Here is a 15,780-nt window from a genome sequence, read left to right on the forward strand (position 1 = left end):
GAGAAGAAAGGGTGCAGAGAATTGCCTATCCTATGGTGAGTGACCCTGTCCCTTTCCCCCCCTCTCCCACCCCATCCCTATTCTTGCATAAAGACAACTTAAAAAAAAGACTTTGAAAAAGAAAAAAATATGGAACCTGAAAATCCTGGTGACAAATTCTCATGGTCCCTCCTGCTCCCAAATGAACCATCTTCTACCCTCAAAGTCATTCTCACTAATCCCTACTCCTTTATACTCCTCTTTCTCCTTCATCTAGTTTCCAAACTTGCCTCATTCACCTCCATTCCATTACAATTTCATATCCATCCTATTTCCAAACATATCCCCACTGATCACTATCTTATCCCCTAACCAACTCACCCCACTCAACTCTTATCCCTATGCCCAATCCTAGCCCTGCTTCTACCATATCCCTTCAGTCTCCCACTGGCCCAGCTCCCATTTGGTACATTTCCCCCATCTCCATTCGTTCCCATCCAGGCATGGATCCCAAGTGATTGGAGGTGTATGGAGTAGACACCCTAGAATGTACTATGATTGTGATGAGTGTGTGTGTGTGTATGTGTGTGTTAATGTACGTGCCCAGGCAAAGACCCCTGAGACACCAGCTGGGCCTCCCCACCCTGCCTCATCCCTGGGCTGTTGGCATGGCCACTATTGCCAGATATTGGGCTGAAGCTATTTTAAATGGTGGCATGTTCAAGGTTGAAATTTTCATGGTCTGTCTGGGTTTTGTTTGTGATTGCTCAATGAACAAAAATGAGAAGAAACAAAATAACTATTTTTGATTAAGCACAGAAACATTTTTAATAGTAAAGAAAAAGTAACCCCACCCCTTTAAAATGTACCCCTCCTATATGAGAAATTAGACTATTAGGGTCCTGACCTCTAAGCCCAGCCCTTTCCCCTCATTAGCTAATTAGGTTAAAGAATTGTGGTGTTGTAATAGCAGTAGGGTTGTGTGTCTATGGGGATTCAATGGGTAATACACTGACAAAAATGTTCCCCTTCTCCAGATGCTCTGTTGGCAAGCAAGGGTTCTCAGAGCATTCTGGTCTCTTGACCAGCCAAATCAAGGAGGCTGCAGGGTTAGGTCTACTGGAGACTACTTCTTTCATCGCAAAAATTTTTATCTTTCCTTCCACCTCCAGTCCCTGTTTCTAACCTTCCTGGGGTGATAGAGCAGAAATAAAGGGTAATGGAGAGGGAGGGGAGAGAGAGAAGAAAGGGGGATCTGGAGCTTTGGGCTACCTAGGAATTTCTTACTGTCTGCTCTGTCTGACTGAATAAAGTCCTGTTGCCAAAGTGAACACTTGTGTATGTGGCTGTACTGAGGGTGGTCAAAGGTGGGGAGGGAGGAAGTTGTGGGGTGGAAGTTGTAATTTTATGATGCATTTGGGATGGTGGAAGAATATCTGCTTGTGGCATCTTTTAAAAGAAAATGCCTTATTGATTAACTCCGCCCCCCAGGCCCATTCCTAACCCTCTCATATAACAGAAGAATAATTAAAGCCAACTGACTCAGGAACTATGTATACAACATTTCACGCCCATAGATCACCACCTCTCTACCTAAGGGAGAGAAGTGTGCTCCAGAAGCAATTTCCTAGAACCAAGATTGGTCTTATATTTCATTTGGTACCATGTCTTTTAGCGTTGTTTTTATTTACACCATTGTAATCTGTACATTTTTCTTTTGGTATGGCTTTCTTTGATTTCTACCACTTTATGCAAGTTTTCCCATGTTTCTCAGAATTCCTTATTTTTGCCATTTCTTATGATATGATAATATTATATTGTGTTCATATACCACAGTTTGTTCATGTATTCCCCATTAGAAGGGCATTTACTTTGTTTCTAGTTTTTTGCTACTATGAAAAGTATTCTTAGGAACAGATGGGTACATATGGTATCTTTCTTTCTGTCACATATGTGCCCAGTAGTGGATTTAGTAATGATTTATAAGGTTTTCTTCTATAACCCTATGGAACTACAATGTTGTTGGTTTTTTGGAGGGGGAAAGGCAAGGCAATCGGGGTTAAGTGACTTGCCCAAGGCCACACAGCTAGTTAAGTGTCAAGTGTCTGAGGCCAGATTTGAGCTCAGGTCCTCCTGACTTCAGGGCTGGTGCTCTATTCACTGTGCCACCTAGCTGCTCCCACAATAGTTTTTTGCTGCATTTTTCCTCTTCTAAATTTTCCTAGTTGAGATGGGGCTAATTGACTGGGTGAGAGCACAAGCCCTGATCAGTGTCCAATTCCACGTTAGCTGTGACGTAAGGTTGGACTTCAGTTTCTCATGGGATGTTTCCTCTAAGCTGCCTACTTAGGAATAACTGTCACAGCCCAGCACCTCGTCTAAAGAAGGCCAAAGACCAGAAGAAACCAGCAGAACTGGTGTCACCTGTCAACTGCTCTCTACCATGTCCTCACTCTGGTACTGAGCCGGTTTTGTGGGGTTTTGATTCTGGTCTCTTCTGGGTTTTCTCCTTTAGACTGGTCTATTCTGGCTTGGTCTGTTCCTCTTAGTATTATAGTTCTGTTGGATGTCCCTGTGGCTTCTGCTCTTGCCTACTCTGTTGGATTTGATGTCCAACTCTAGACTTCATCCCTGATCTTCTCTTTGCTTCTCTTCCATTGAGGTCCAGCTTATGCTAGATTCTGATAAGCTGTTGTTGGCCCACATTATCATGGCTCTGACACCCCCAAATTCCTATCCCCCACTTCCCTACTACAAAAATTTATCCTTTTTCAGATAAGGAGTAGGATCATTCTCATTACCAGAAAAAAAGTGCCTCAGAAAATCTTTCCTGCTGCCTCTTTAGATTCTACCCTCTGAGCCAACCCTTTCCAAACTGAGGCCAATGTTAACTTTAAGGGGCCTTCATTCCCCCTTTCTCTGTTTTCCCTCTTCCCTCACAATCTTGCCCCTCCTTGTTCCTAGGTGAGGGTTGGAGAACAGCACAGTAATGATACAAGTAGAGGATTTATTTCAGAGACCTGGATTAGTAGCCAATCATGTGAAAAGTACTTGGGGATAGGGGGTGGAGAAGGGAGGTGATTAGTAGACCACAAATATACCATAAACCAATATGGGAGGCATCTGCTTACAAAAGCTAGCTCAGTCTTAGGTTACATTATTGGAAGCATAGCGTCCGAATCATGAGAAGCAACAGTCATTTTGTTTTCTGAGCAATTCAGAACACATCTAGAGTGCTGAGTTCAATTCTGGACCCTACATTTTAAGAGTAACATTGAATAACTGGAATCTGTCCAGAGGAAGGCCATCAGGATGGTGTGAAGTTCAGGAGTCATATAAAGATTGACTAAAGGAACTGAAGATGTTCAGCTTGGAGAAGACAAAGTCTGGGGAGACATTGCTATCTTCATATATCAGAAGGGCTTTCATATACAAGAAGATGTAGATAAGAGGTAAGAATGTTTGAGACAGGGGAGTTAGCAAGGGAGACAGATATGGGCTTAAAAGAAGGAAGAATTTCCTAATAGCTAGAACCATCCACCAGACTTGATTTTTGAGGTAGTAAGTTCTCCTTCATTGAGGTGTGCAAGCAGAATCTGGATGGACATATTGTAAAAGAAATGACTATATTAGGAGGGAGGATAAGTCAGATGGTTTCTGAGGTTCTCTCCACTCGATGATACTGTCATTCTCCCATATTTATCTGATAAAATGGCAGTAGGTGCCGTTTATAAACTCATTTGCGAGTAGACATTAATGTTCATATAGACCCAGGAAGAATATCCTTCTCCCCCCACCCCTACCCCCAGTCTGGTTTGTACAAAAGTTTAGTGTAACTTATACAATGCACTTCAATTTTCTTTTCCTCATCCTTGGTCCTACCGTCCTGAAATAAGAGCTGGAGTGAGATTGAAAAAAATTATAATTGGTCCCACAGACTTCTAGTTTTTCTCCATCCACTTGTGTGTAGGTCCATGAATTTGACAATGGCACCTGCTTGTCATAGCCAGTAACACCACAGGGACCAGGTACCTCCCCTTGGCCCTTTGGTGACCAAGTAGGACAGTGGATAGAACGCTGGACCTTGAGTCAGGAAAATTTGGGTTGAAATCCATCCTCAGAGATTTGTGACAGCCATGTGACCCTGGACACATCACTCAATCTTTCCTAGCCTTGACTTTCTCATCTGTAAAATGGGTTTAATAATATTACCTACCTCCCAGGGTTGTTATGAGGATCAAATGAGTTAACACATATATGGGACTTTTCAAACCTTAAATTGTTATATAAATGCTAGCTGTTATTATCATTATTAGTATTTGGTCTAGCTAGGGCAGCTCCAGACTTCAAGCAGCCCTATACCCTCTTCAACCATCCAGTCACTCGATGTTCACAGCAACTATATGTATATAAAATAAATTATGTTAATATGTTTTATTTTATAATAGGGATTAACTATATATAATATCTCTATTATATATTAATATATAATTTATAGGACATTGAACAACTAGATAGTTTATATATAGATATGTAAGTGTATATATAATATGTACAGTTATATTTATACATATAATATATATTTGATTATATTTATATATATGGAAATTATGTATATATATGTAGTGTGTGTATACATATATCTTTATTTGGGCTAAGGTGCATTACCTGCAGGAGTCTGAATGTAAATATCAAATTATAAAGTCCCAGTATTATGGTCTATCATGGGCCAGAAATCTGAGGCCCAATGGCAGAGAAACTAGCCTCACCCTCCAAACCTATAAACATCTGGAACCCAGCTCAAGTCCACCTGGAGTCAGGGCAAGAACTTAGAGGCATCTGGGTGGTACAGTGGATAGAGTGTTGACCTTTGATTTAGACCTGAGTTTAAATCCTGCCTGAGATATTCATAAGCTATATGGCCCTGTATAACCTCTCAGCTTCAGTTTCCCCACCTGTAAAATGGGTATTAAAATATATTTATATATAATCATAATATAATAATAGCACCATTCTCCCTCCCTGGGTTGTGGTGAGGATCATATGAGATAATGTGTGTAAAGTATTTTGCCAACCTTGATGTGCTATCTAAATGCTTGCTATTATTAAGAAGTTAGCAGAGATCCTCTTGTCTTGACCAGGCAATATTCTAAACCAACCAGAATGAGGCTGACCAGAGAATTAAGGGACAGAGGGAGGGAGGGAGGGAGAGAGGGAGGGAGCAGAGCCGAGCCCTGGAATCCTTAAGGGGTCCAGTTATCCAGACAGTTGGAGGCAGAAGCTCTGCACTAATTAGGGGGCAGCAGCCCCAAGGCAGGTGCTTTCAGTCAGGGTAAGAAGTCTGTGAGAGCATTATTCCCTGGTTTTTGATGAAAGAAAAGATGAAAAAAAAGATGGAGATAGCATCAGGGCTGAGAAAGACTGAGAACTATGGCACTTGAGATGATTTCTTAAGTGTGCAACAAGGTCTAGTGCAGGGGTGGGGCCGCACTTGAGGATCTAGAGGGTCACATAAGGCCTCAAGGTCGCAGGTTCCCTCACCCTTGGTCTAGTGGAATGAGTGTGACTTTGGGGATCAGATGACCTGGGTTTTAGATCCTGCCTAAACCGTGTGACCTTGGATAAGTTACTGCCTCTCTTTAAACCTCTAGTTCCTCATTACTGAAATGAGAAAATAATATTCTCACTATCTTATTGGGCTTTATGTGGAAAATGCTTTTGTAAACCTCAAAACTTGAGTTTTGAAAACCTCAAAGTGCTCTTATCAAAGTAAACTCTTACTATGTATTAAGTACATAGAATGTTAGTTAGCCCTAGAGAAGAATCTTAGAGCTAAGAGATCTTAGAAATAATCTACTCTAACCTTTATAGTTTAAGGACAAGGAAACTAAGGGCCAGAAAAGGAAATCAACTTCTGCCTACAAATCACACAGCAATTCAGTGGCCAAATTAGAATTAGAACTCAGGGCCTGGAATTCTGAGCCACAAATTCTTTCAATTGTTACAGTAATCCCTTCACAATACTCACAAGGAGAAAGAAAATCCCTGAGGGCTGCCCTTACTTTGGGGGTATTTTGCACATCTGCTGGGGGGCAGGGGGAAGGAGAGAACAAGGAAGGGAGGGGACCATAACCATTACCTAGTTCTCTGCATGCTCTCTGCTGGGGAGGAAGCTCTGACTGGGCCTAAGGAGGGGACAGCCTCTACCTTCTCTTCTTGTGGGGCCCCAAAATTGCCTTCATTGGAGATTCCTCAGTGCAGGGGTGGTGCTCCCCTTCTGAGGCCTCTGGGAGCAACTTTGTTATATGTGTCCTGACGGGGGCAGAGAAAGGATAAGAAGCAGATCCAAGGGGGTGGAGATCAGTAGCACCAAGGCCACCATAGCCCCCAAGGCATCTGCCTCAGCTATCATTGGTTTTTCAGTATAACCCAGGGTTACCATCACCACACCATCAAGCAATGTTTACACTCTCAGAGCGACACACCTGGCTTCTGGTATCCTTTGTTCCCCAAGAAGGCCCTATGGGAGTTCTTCGATCCAGGGATACTGCCCTAAGGCAGCAAGCCTGGCTGTGCCCACATGCCTCATCTGGGCCATCCCTGACCCACCTCTGTCAGAGAAGCTGTGTACAGAAGCCAGAAAAAAGTTACATAAAGGCAGAGGACATGAAAACAGCAAGAAATAGGAAAAAAAAACTCCCAAAAATGAGAGATAGAAGAGAGACAAAGCAATAATAATGATTATTATAAGGTAGTCCATGTAGTTTTTAAAGGGGTGTCCTTGGGGTCAGCATGATCTGGGCTCAAGCCCTGCCTCTGATGCCTATTAACTTGTACCACCATGAACCAGTCATTCGTCTTAGAGGCTTTTTGCCCACGTCACTCTATCAAACTATATTACAGGTGATCTGTCCATCTATGGATGGAAGGCATTTCTACACTGAGAATTCCCCTATGTGGATGAAGCTGTAGGTCCAGACCCTACCAAAACTTATGATCATAACTGGTATTTATATAATGTTTTAAATTTTACAAAACCCTTTACAAGTACTCTCATTAAGAATTCATAGCCCCTTTTGAGTTGGGTGCTACAGGTATTATTTTATTTTATTTTTCGCCTTTTTTTTTGGTAAGGGGAATTGGGGTTAAGTGACTTGCCCAAGGTCACATGGCTAGTAAGTGTTATCTGAGGCCAGATTTTGAACTAAGGTCTTCCTGACTCCAGGGCCAGTTCTCTATTCACTGGGCCACCTAGTCATCCCTTACCCCCATTTTAAAGATAAGAAAACTGAGGCTCAGCAAAGTTAAGTGATTTGTGTATGCTTATACAGTATAAGGCAGGATTTGAACCATTCACTCCAGTGAGCTGCCTCTAAGTTAAAAAAAAAGTGATAATGATATAGTGAGAGTCTACCAGTTCTGGGTTCTAATTTAGACTTTGCAGTTAATTAGCAAGTCACTTCTTCTCTCTAGGATTCAGTTTCCTCATGGGCAAAAATGGGAGTGGAAGGGTACTAGATGACCTCCAAGGTCCCTTCTAGCTTTGAGTGTGTAAGATTCATGACATTTGACTCAGGGGGATGGGTGAGGGTGGGAATTCACTGGGAATGTTGACAATTCTAGCCTGAGAGCTGTTGGAGAAGACAGGGTCAGACAGACATGTAAGGGAACTGGAGAGGAAGTTCCAAAGGCAGGGATGCCTACGGTCAGCATGGGGCTTCTAGAGGGAGAAATCCCATATACTGCTCCTCTCCATGAGAAGTGAGACTTTGTCACTCCGGGGGCGGTGTTGAGGTTGCTCCTGCTGCCATCATATGGGAACATTAGGGATTGCAAATTTCAGTAGATTACATAGAATCTACATAGAATCATGAAATGTTAGCACTAGAAGGGACTTCAAAGGTCAGCTCTTGCAGATCTTCCTCATCTTATGGAAAAGAAAAGTGAGACTCAGAGAAGAAGCGTAATTAGTTCAAGGTCACATGGCTAGTGAGTATCAGAACTGTAATCATACGCATGTTAACACAGAACCTCTTCCCTATTAAGGCTTTCCCTAGAGTAGATGTGCCAACATTCCCAGCCCATGGCCTTTGCACACCTATGACTATGCTTCAAACATACATATTCTGATTCTTCTAATTAAAATTTTTTCAATTAAAAAGCATTTTCTCTCCATCCCATCCCTCTCCACTGGAAAAAAGAAAAAAAAATCCTTTGTAACAAACATGTACAGCCAAGTAAATCATTGGTCATTGGAAATTGGCCATTTCCAAAAATATAAGTCTCATTCTGCACCCTGAGCCTATCACTTCTCTGTCACATTTCATTGTCAGTCCTCCAGAATCATTGTTGGTCATTGCATTGATCACAGTTTTTAAGTCAGTGAAAGGGTTGGTTTCAGAGAAATTTGGGAAGATTTGCATAAAGTGATGCAGAGCAGGGTGAACAGAACCAGGAGAATAATTTATACCATAAAAACAACACTAGAAAAACAAACAACTTTGAAAGACTTATGAACATCTCTTCTGATTCTAAGGCTTGTGCTTTTTCCGCCAACCATCATTCCACCTATCTTGGTCTGCATAGCAGTATGCTTAAACCTGTCCTAGGTGCTGAGAGAGTTATACAAGAGATTATCAGATGTATTTTCAGGCTCTGAAGAGCTTACTATTTAGCTGGGGAAAGAAGGAATATATACATATGAAATCAAAGAGAGAACAGTTCAAATAGAACTATATGGCTCAAACTACATATATTTCAGAGGACGGAGATTAATCCGAGTTTGAGCACTCAAGAAAGGTTTCACGGAGGAGGTGATCTGCAAGACTACATGCATTGTTTTGTTCTTTCCCCTTTCTGGGAATGTCTTCCCTTTTTCTCCCCAGTTATCCAAATCCATTAAGTTCCTCAGGTACTTGGCCCTCATTTCTTCTGGGAGTCCTTCCCAGACCCTCCAACCCACATTGATCTCCCTCTTCTTGTTCCTTTACTCAATAGACAATCAGCAGGCATTTATTAATGATTGTTAAGCTCTAGGCACTGTGCTAAATGCTGGGGAGAAAAACAAAAGCAAAAACAGTCCCTGCTCTCAAGGAGCTCACATTCCAATGGGGTTGTTGTTGTTCAGTCATTTTCAATCCTGTCTGACTGTGACCCCTTTTGGGGTTTTCTTGGCAAAGATATTGGAGTGGTTTGCCATTTCCTTTTCCAATCCATTTTACAGATAAGGAAACTGAGGCAAAATGGAGTTAAGTGACTTGCCCAGGGTCACATAACTGGGAAGTGTCTAGATTCTAGATTTGAACTCAGGTCTTTCTGACTCCATGCCCAGCACTGTGCCATCCAGCTGCCTCCTCTAATGGGGTGACAACGTGCAAATAACTATGTATATACAAGACATATGCAGTGTAAATGGGAGTTCATCTCAGAAAGAAAGCACCAAGTTGGGTACAGGGGTGGGAAAGATACCGGGAAAGTCTTCTTGTGGAAGATGGGGTTTGAGCTGACTCTTGAAGGAATCCAGAGAAGCCAAGAAGTACAGATGAGGAAGGAGTGTCCCAGCAATGGAGGAGAATCAATAAAAAGGCACAGGGTGGGGAGATGGAGTTTTGTATGGGAGGTACAGCAAGAAGACTAGTGTTGTTGGTTATAGATTATGTAGAGGGTAGTAAAATGTAAAAAAGACTGGAAAGAAAGGAAGAGGCCAGGTTGTAAAAGTCTTTAGAAGTCATACAGAGGAGTTTATATTTTATCCTGAAGGAAATAGGGAGCCACTGGTGTTTACTGAAGGAGGTTGTGTGTGTGAAATGGCCACATCTGAGCTTGAGGAAGATGACTTTGTCAGATGAGAAGAGAAAGACCTGGTATGTGTGGTGCCTATTATATTAGCTATGCCACTCTTGTTAAGCAGTTGGCCACAGGCTTCCTGTTATTTTCAACTTAGCTATTTGATTATTATTTAAGAGAGACAGAGTGGCAGAGAGAGCTGATCTTGAAGTGATGGAAACTCACTTCAGACACCTAATGACTGGGTGATCCTAAGCAAGTCACAGAACCTCAGTGCCCCCAGGAGACTCTCAAAGACTCTATTCTTCAGAGAAGGCAGAGATTCATTGATGGAGAAGGTTCCCTACCAGAAATTCCTTCCATTGATGAATTAGGTCTGGTTTAAAAAAAATTTTTTTTTGCTATTTAACTTTTCATATGTTTTTGTTTTTCTCCCCCAAATGAACTTCTCTTATATGTTTTATAGATGCACCTTGAAGGAAACTAGGTTTAGTAAATAATAGATAATCAGAGTTTGAAGGTGCCTTAGAAATATAAGTAGAACTATCACTGGGCAAAAAGGGCTCCACTTATGGCACCAATATGGTGGAGACTGGCCACATTTCCTTTCTTGAAGCAACCATCACACCTGTACTTCATAGGTTTCCACTTAGCCTGGTACCTAACACATAGCAGGAGCTTAATAAATGTTTATTGACTGATTAACTGATTCTGTTGGCCCTTGTACCTACACACACACACACACACACACAGAGCTAGGTAGTGCAGTGGATAAATTGGTGGATCTAGAGTCAGGAAGACTGAGTTTAATTTAGCCTCAGACACTTGCTAGCTGTGTGACCCTGCTCTGTCTGCCTGTTTCTTCATCAGCAAAATGAGGATAATGATATTACCAACCTCTCAGTGTTATTAAGAGGATTAAAGTGAGATGATGTTTGTAAAGCACTTCACAAATGTTAAAACACTATATAAATGCTAGCTATTAGTATTATTACATGGCACAGCCACCTCCCTCAAGGGCCCATCACTGTGGCTCCTTTTTCTCTTCAACCCCACAGGAGCTAGAACAGGGGTTCTTAACCTTTTTAGTGTTGTGGACCTCTTTGGAAGTCTGTTGAAACCCATGAACCCCTTTTCAGAATGTTTTTAAATGCATAAAATAAAGTACATAGGATTACAAAGGAAACCAGTTCTGATAATTGAAAAGTAGTTATCAAAATAGTAAAAAACAAAATAAAACAAATTAATGCCCCCCAGGTTAAGAACTTCTGTGCTATGGGAAGATGGAACAATAAAAAACATATTATTGTACCAATAGATACATAAAAAGCATTTAATGAAACATAACACTCATTTCTCTTTTTAAAAAAAATGAAAAAGTATAGGACAAGATAAGATATTTATTTAATATGGTACATAGTATCTACCTAAAATAGGTCCTGGTGTCCACTGGGGTCTACGGACAGATTTCAGGGGGGCCTATGAACTGGGGCAGAAAAAAATTACATTTCTTTTAACTAACTTTGTGTTTTCTTTGTAATCCTATATGTTTAGTTTTATGCATTAAAAACATCACTCTGAGCAGAGTTCCATAGGCTTCCTCAGACTACCAAAAGGATCCATAATACAAAAAAGGCTAAGAACCCCTACTCCAAAAGAAAAATTAAGTATTATCTGTAATGGAGAAATGCTAGAGGCCTTTCTGATAAGTTCTAGAGTAAAGCAAGGATGTCCATTACCACCACTATTCAACCCCCTTTCCCAGCATGATAACATAGTCAGACTGTCCTCTGTACTGTCCCCAGCTATAACACCTGCCTCTTTTTTTCTTTAGCTATGGCTCTTAGAGGTAGTATGGTGTTGTGGATAAAGAGCTGAACTCAGAGACTGGACAACCTGGGTTCAAATTCTGTCTCTGACATATTAACTGGCTGTGTGACCCTGGGCAAATTACTTAACTTCTCAGTACTCTAGAACAGAGGTGTCAAACTCAGCCTCAGCAAGATCCAGATTAAAATGCAATTGGAAAATGTTTAACAAGATAAATAAAAATGTAATACAACATAGAAATTGTTAATATGTGGTTTTCTAAGTCAATATGCCACAGAAGGAGCTTGACACCACTGCTCTAGGTAATTCTCTAAGACTGAGTTGCAGAGAAGTTGTTGGTCTGCATAGGTAGAAAGAGCTTCCTCATATGGGAGTTTTCTGTATCAATAAGATCACAGGTCCTATTCCTCTCCCAACAGTTTCACTTAGAGGTCATCTAATCTAACTGAGGTGCCATGGGAGGGAGTCATCTTAGAACCATGAGATTTTTTTTTTTCACCAACCAGCTGAGGTCTTGGAGAAAAATGCAGTGTAAGTGGACAGTGTCAGAAGAAGTTCCAGGCCCAGTTCTTCTATTTACTAGCTGTGTGACATTGGGGAAGTCATCTTGCCTCTTCCTGTTGATTAAAGAAATATGTGACCGAATTCCAATTTTCCCCCTTAAAGCACCAAACTTTAAAAAAACAAGTCATACATCCTATTCTAATTTATTCACTGAAAGAGCCTGGAATGTCCCTTGTCTGACTTGGTAGCCTTTGAAGTGACCGGACCAGACTATTGATTTATTTCCATCTAACCACTCTCTTTGAATCCAAGGAGGTCAAGGTTAATTATATAATAAAACAGACTGTGGCCAGCTGCCCCCTTCCTACCTCCACAGAAGTAGGGAACCCTAGATCTTTCTGAGCTGCTCAGTGCCTGATTTTAGCTCTGTTTTTCTACTCTACCCTCATTTCCTTCATCAGTGCTCATTAAGAAGAAGAAAAAGAAGGGGGGGGAACCCTCTCATTTCCTCTGGCAGAGATACATTTTAATTTGTTGGGAATCCAGGAAGGGGATTTAAACCACATTTTCATTCAGAAGGCAGCTGTTGGAATTCGATGCTACAGACCTTGCTTCCAGAGCTAGTAGGGGGAGGGGGAGGAAAACTGATCAGGGTGGAGAAAACTCCAGGACTGCATCTCCCACTAATAGGTTCTTAATTTTATAAGAAACCACACACAGAGACCTGATCCACACTATACTGTGGCCATTTCAGCTATTAATCCTGGGCAAACCCCTCCTTAGACATAATATTTAACCAACAAGAGTGGTATTTTTCCTGGAAAAATCAATAGCTGTGTGAATCTTATTCCAGCTTTTAAAAGGGGGGCTCTTGGGAGCAGAGGAGGAGCTGGCTAGCCTTGAGCTGCTCTCCAGCTAGAGACTGAAACATGCCAGGATCAAAGGATTTTAGAGTTGAGAGTTTAGAGAGTCCCTCAATTTACAGATAAGGAAACTGAGGCAAAATATCTGCTCAAAATCACAGAGAAGATAAACATTAAGATAGAGATTCAAACACAGGTCTTTCAATCCTAGGACCAGACTTCCTTCTCTTATATTTGTGCCTCTCAGCTGGGACTGTAACAAAGCAGCAGGAGCCCTGAATGTGTGAGATGCTGTTCTCTTTAAAGGGGCTCAGCTGGGATAACCTGGTGCGAGGCTTTAGTCTATTTCTGAAAGCTGCTGGTTCCAGATCCAAATCTTCCCTTGGGGTGTATACTCCCATTTGCCTTTAGATAGAGATTTGCATTTTCTGTGGTCTGTGACCTGGATAGATTGTCCAAAGTGAAGTCAATAGGTATTTATTGAACATCTCCCTATTACTGGTGAAGGCACTACCATCCTTCCAGTTTTTCAGGTTCCTACTTTCAGCATTATCCTGGACTCTTCACCCTCCCACACCACACCCAGATAATCAGTTGCCACATCTTGTTTCCTCTACCTGCACAACATCTTTTGCATTTGACCTCTTCTCACTACTCACACAGCTACCACCTTGGTTCAGGTCCTCATCATCTCTTACCCAGATTGTTGCAACAGCTTCCTTATTGGGTCTCCCAGGCTTAGGCTCTCCCTGCTTCAGTCCATCCTACATACTGTTGCCAAAGTGATTTTAGTTTAGCAAATATCCAAACATAGGACTCCCCTATTTAATCAATTCTGATGATTTTCTCTTGCTTCTAGAATCAAACATAAACTTTAAACTTTTAAAGCTCTTCATAATGCATCCCCAACCAGCTTCATTGGACATTATTGCCTCTCCCACACCCTGCAATCCAGTCAAATTGGCCTTCTCTTTGTTCCTCACACAGGACACTCCATCTTCAGTCTGTGCTTTTGTACTGGCCATCCCACGGATCTGGAATGCTCTCCCTCCTTGTGTGTGTTCAGTCACTTTTTTTTTCAGGCATGTCAGACTCTTTGTGACACCATTTATGGTTTTCTTGGCAGGCAAAGATATTGGAGTCGTTCTCCATTTCCTTCCCCAGATCATTTTACAGATGAAGGAAACAGCTAAGTGACTTGCCCAGAGTCACAATACTAGTAAGTGTCTGAGGCCATATTTGAATGCAGGATGATGAATCTTCTTGACTTCAGGCCTAGCACTCTATCTACTGTGATACCTAGCTGCCCATCTTCTCTATGCCTTCCAGAATCCCTCTCTTTCTTTAAGATGCAGTTGTGGTACCATCTTCTGCATGAAGCCTTTCCTGGTTCCCACCCATCCAAACTGCTAGGTCTTTCCCTTCCAAACCACCTTCTATTTAATTACTTTGTAGACAAATATCTACATCTCACATTTCCAAATTCTGGAAAATTCTCCGGCTACTTGGAGAGGCTCCCGCATTGTTCTTTGGAATGCTTTCCTTGGTGCCTTGCCCTAAAGAATCTTAACATAGTCTATGTGGCAGATTTTTAATTAATTAATTTTCAACATTTCTTTTAAAAGATTTTGAGTTATAAATTTTTTTCTCCCTCCCTCTCCAAGACAGAGAGCAATCTAATATAGGTTATACAGGTATAATCATGTTAAACATATTTCCACATTAGTCATGTTGTGAAACAAGAATCAGAACAAATGGGAGAAGCCAGGAGAAAGAAAAAACAAAAGAAGTGAAAAAAAAGTATGCTTCGATCTGCATTCAGACTACATGGTTCTTTCTCAGGAAGTAGACAGCATTTTCTGTCATTTGGTATTGTCTTGGATCATTGTATTGCTGAGAAGACCCAAGTCTATCAGAGTTGATTTTCACACGATGTTGCCGTTACTGTGTACAATGTTCTCCTGGCTCTGCTTACTTCACTTGGCATCAGTTCATGTATGTCTTTCCAGGTTTTTTGGAACTCCTCCTGTTCACCATTTGTTATGGCACAATAATATTCCATTCCATTCATATACTACAACTTGTTCAGCCATTCTCCAATTGATGGGCATCCTCTCAATTTCCAGTTCTTTATGTGTGGCAGAATTCTTAACGGTTTCCTGAATGCTGTGTAGCAGACAATTCAGCAGTTTTTGGACAACCTGAAAATTAACAGACTTTTTACAAGGGCCCAGACCTATCTTAGCTGGTAGGCCTGGAGATTAAATACAATGTAGTTTGGGAGGAATGGCACTAGTAGTTGGAATGATCAGGTGGAAAGAAAATGTCTTTTAAAAAGCTCATGTCTAGGTTCTTGCAAAAAGAATGAACAAGGTCCTTTCTAGGAAGGGAACTCAATATACAAAGCAGTTATCAGGTATAGGACAGTATTTATTTCCACTACCACAAAATAAGTGCTTAAAATGTAAAATATTTATAAGCTCACATCAACCAATACTTTAAATATGAAACAATAACCCATCTATTATACTCTCCTGGAATGTAAAGACTCCCAAGAAACTTGTGGGATATTTCACATTCACCTCAGATATGTACTGTCTGATCAAATCACCAAGTCTTGATCTTCTAGCCAGAATGTGAAGCTTGGCCCTATTCTAGACCTATTTTTAGCATACCATGCTGCCTTACTTCTCATTATTCTGACTTGTCTCCACCCAGATAATGTAGGTACTTTGCTATCAGATACCATCCAGGATGTTGTTACCACCTTTGCTTGTATATACAGGGATCACACAGCTCAAAGAATATCGGTCTTCTT

Source organism: Petaurus breviceps, unplaced genomic scaffold (genome assembly GCF_028583685.1).
Source record: "Petaurus breviceps papuanus isolate PSGF00001 unplaced genomic scaffold, PetGlider_PUasm1.0 37, whole genome shotgun sequence".
Taxonomy (NCBI): domain Eukaryota; kingdom Metazoa; phylum Chordata; class Mammalia; order Diprotodontia; family Petauridae; genus Petaurus; species Petaurus breviceps.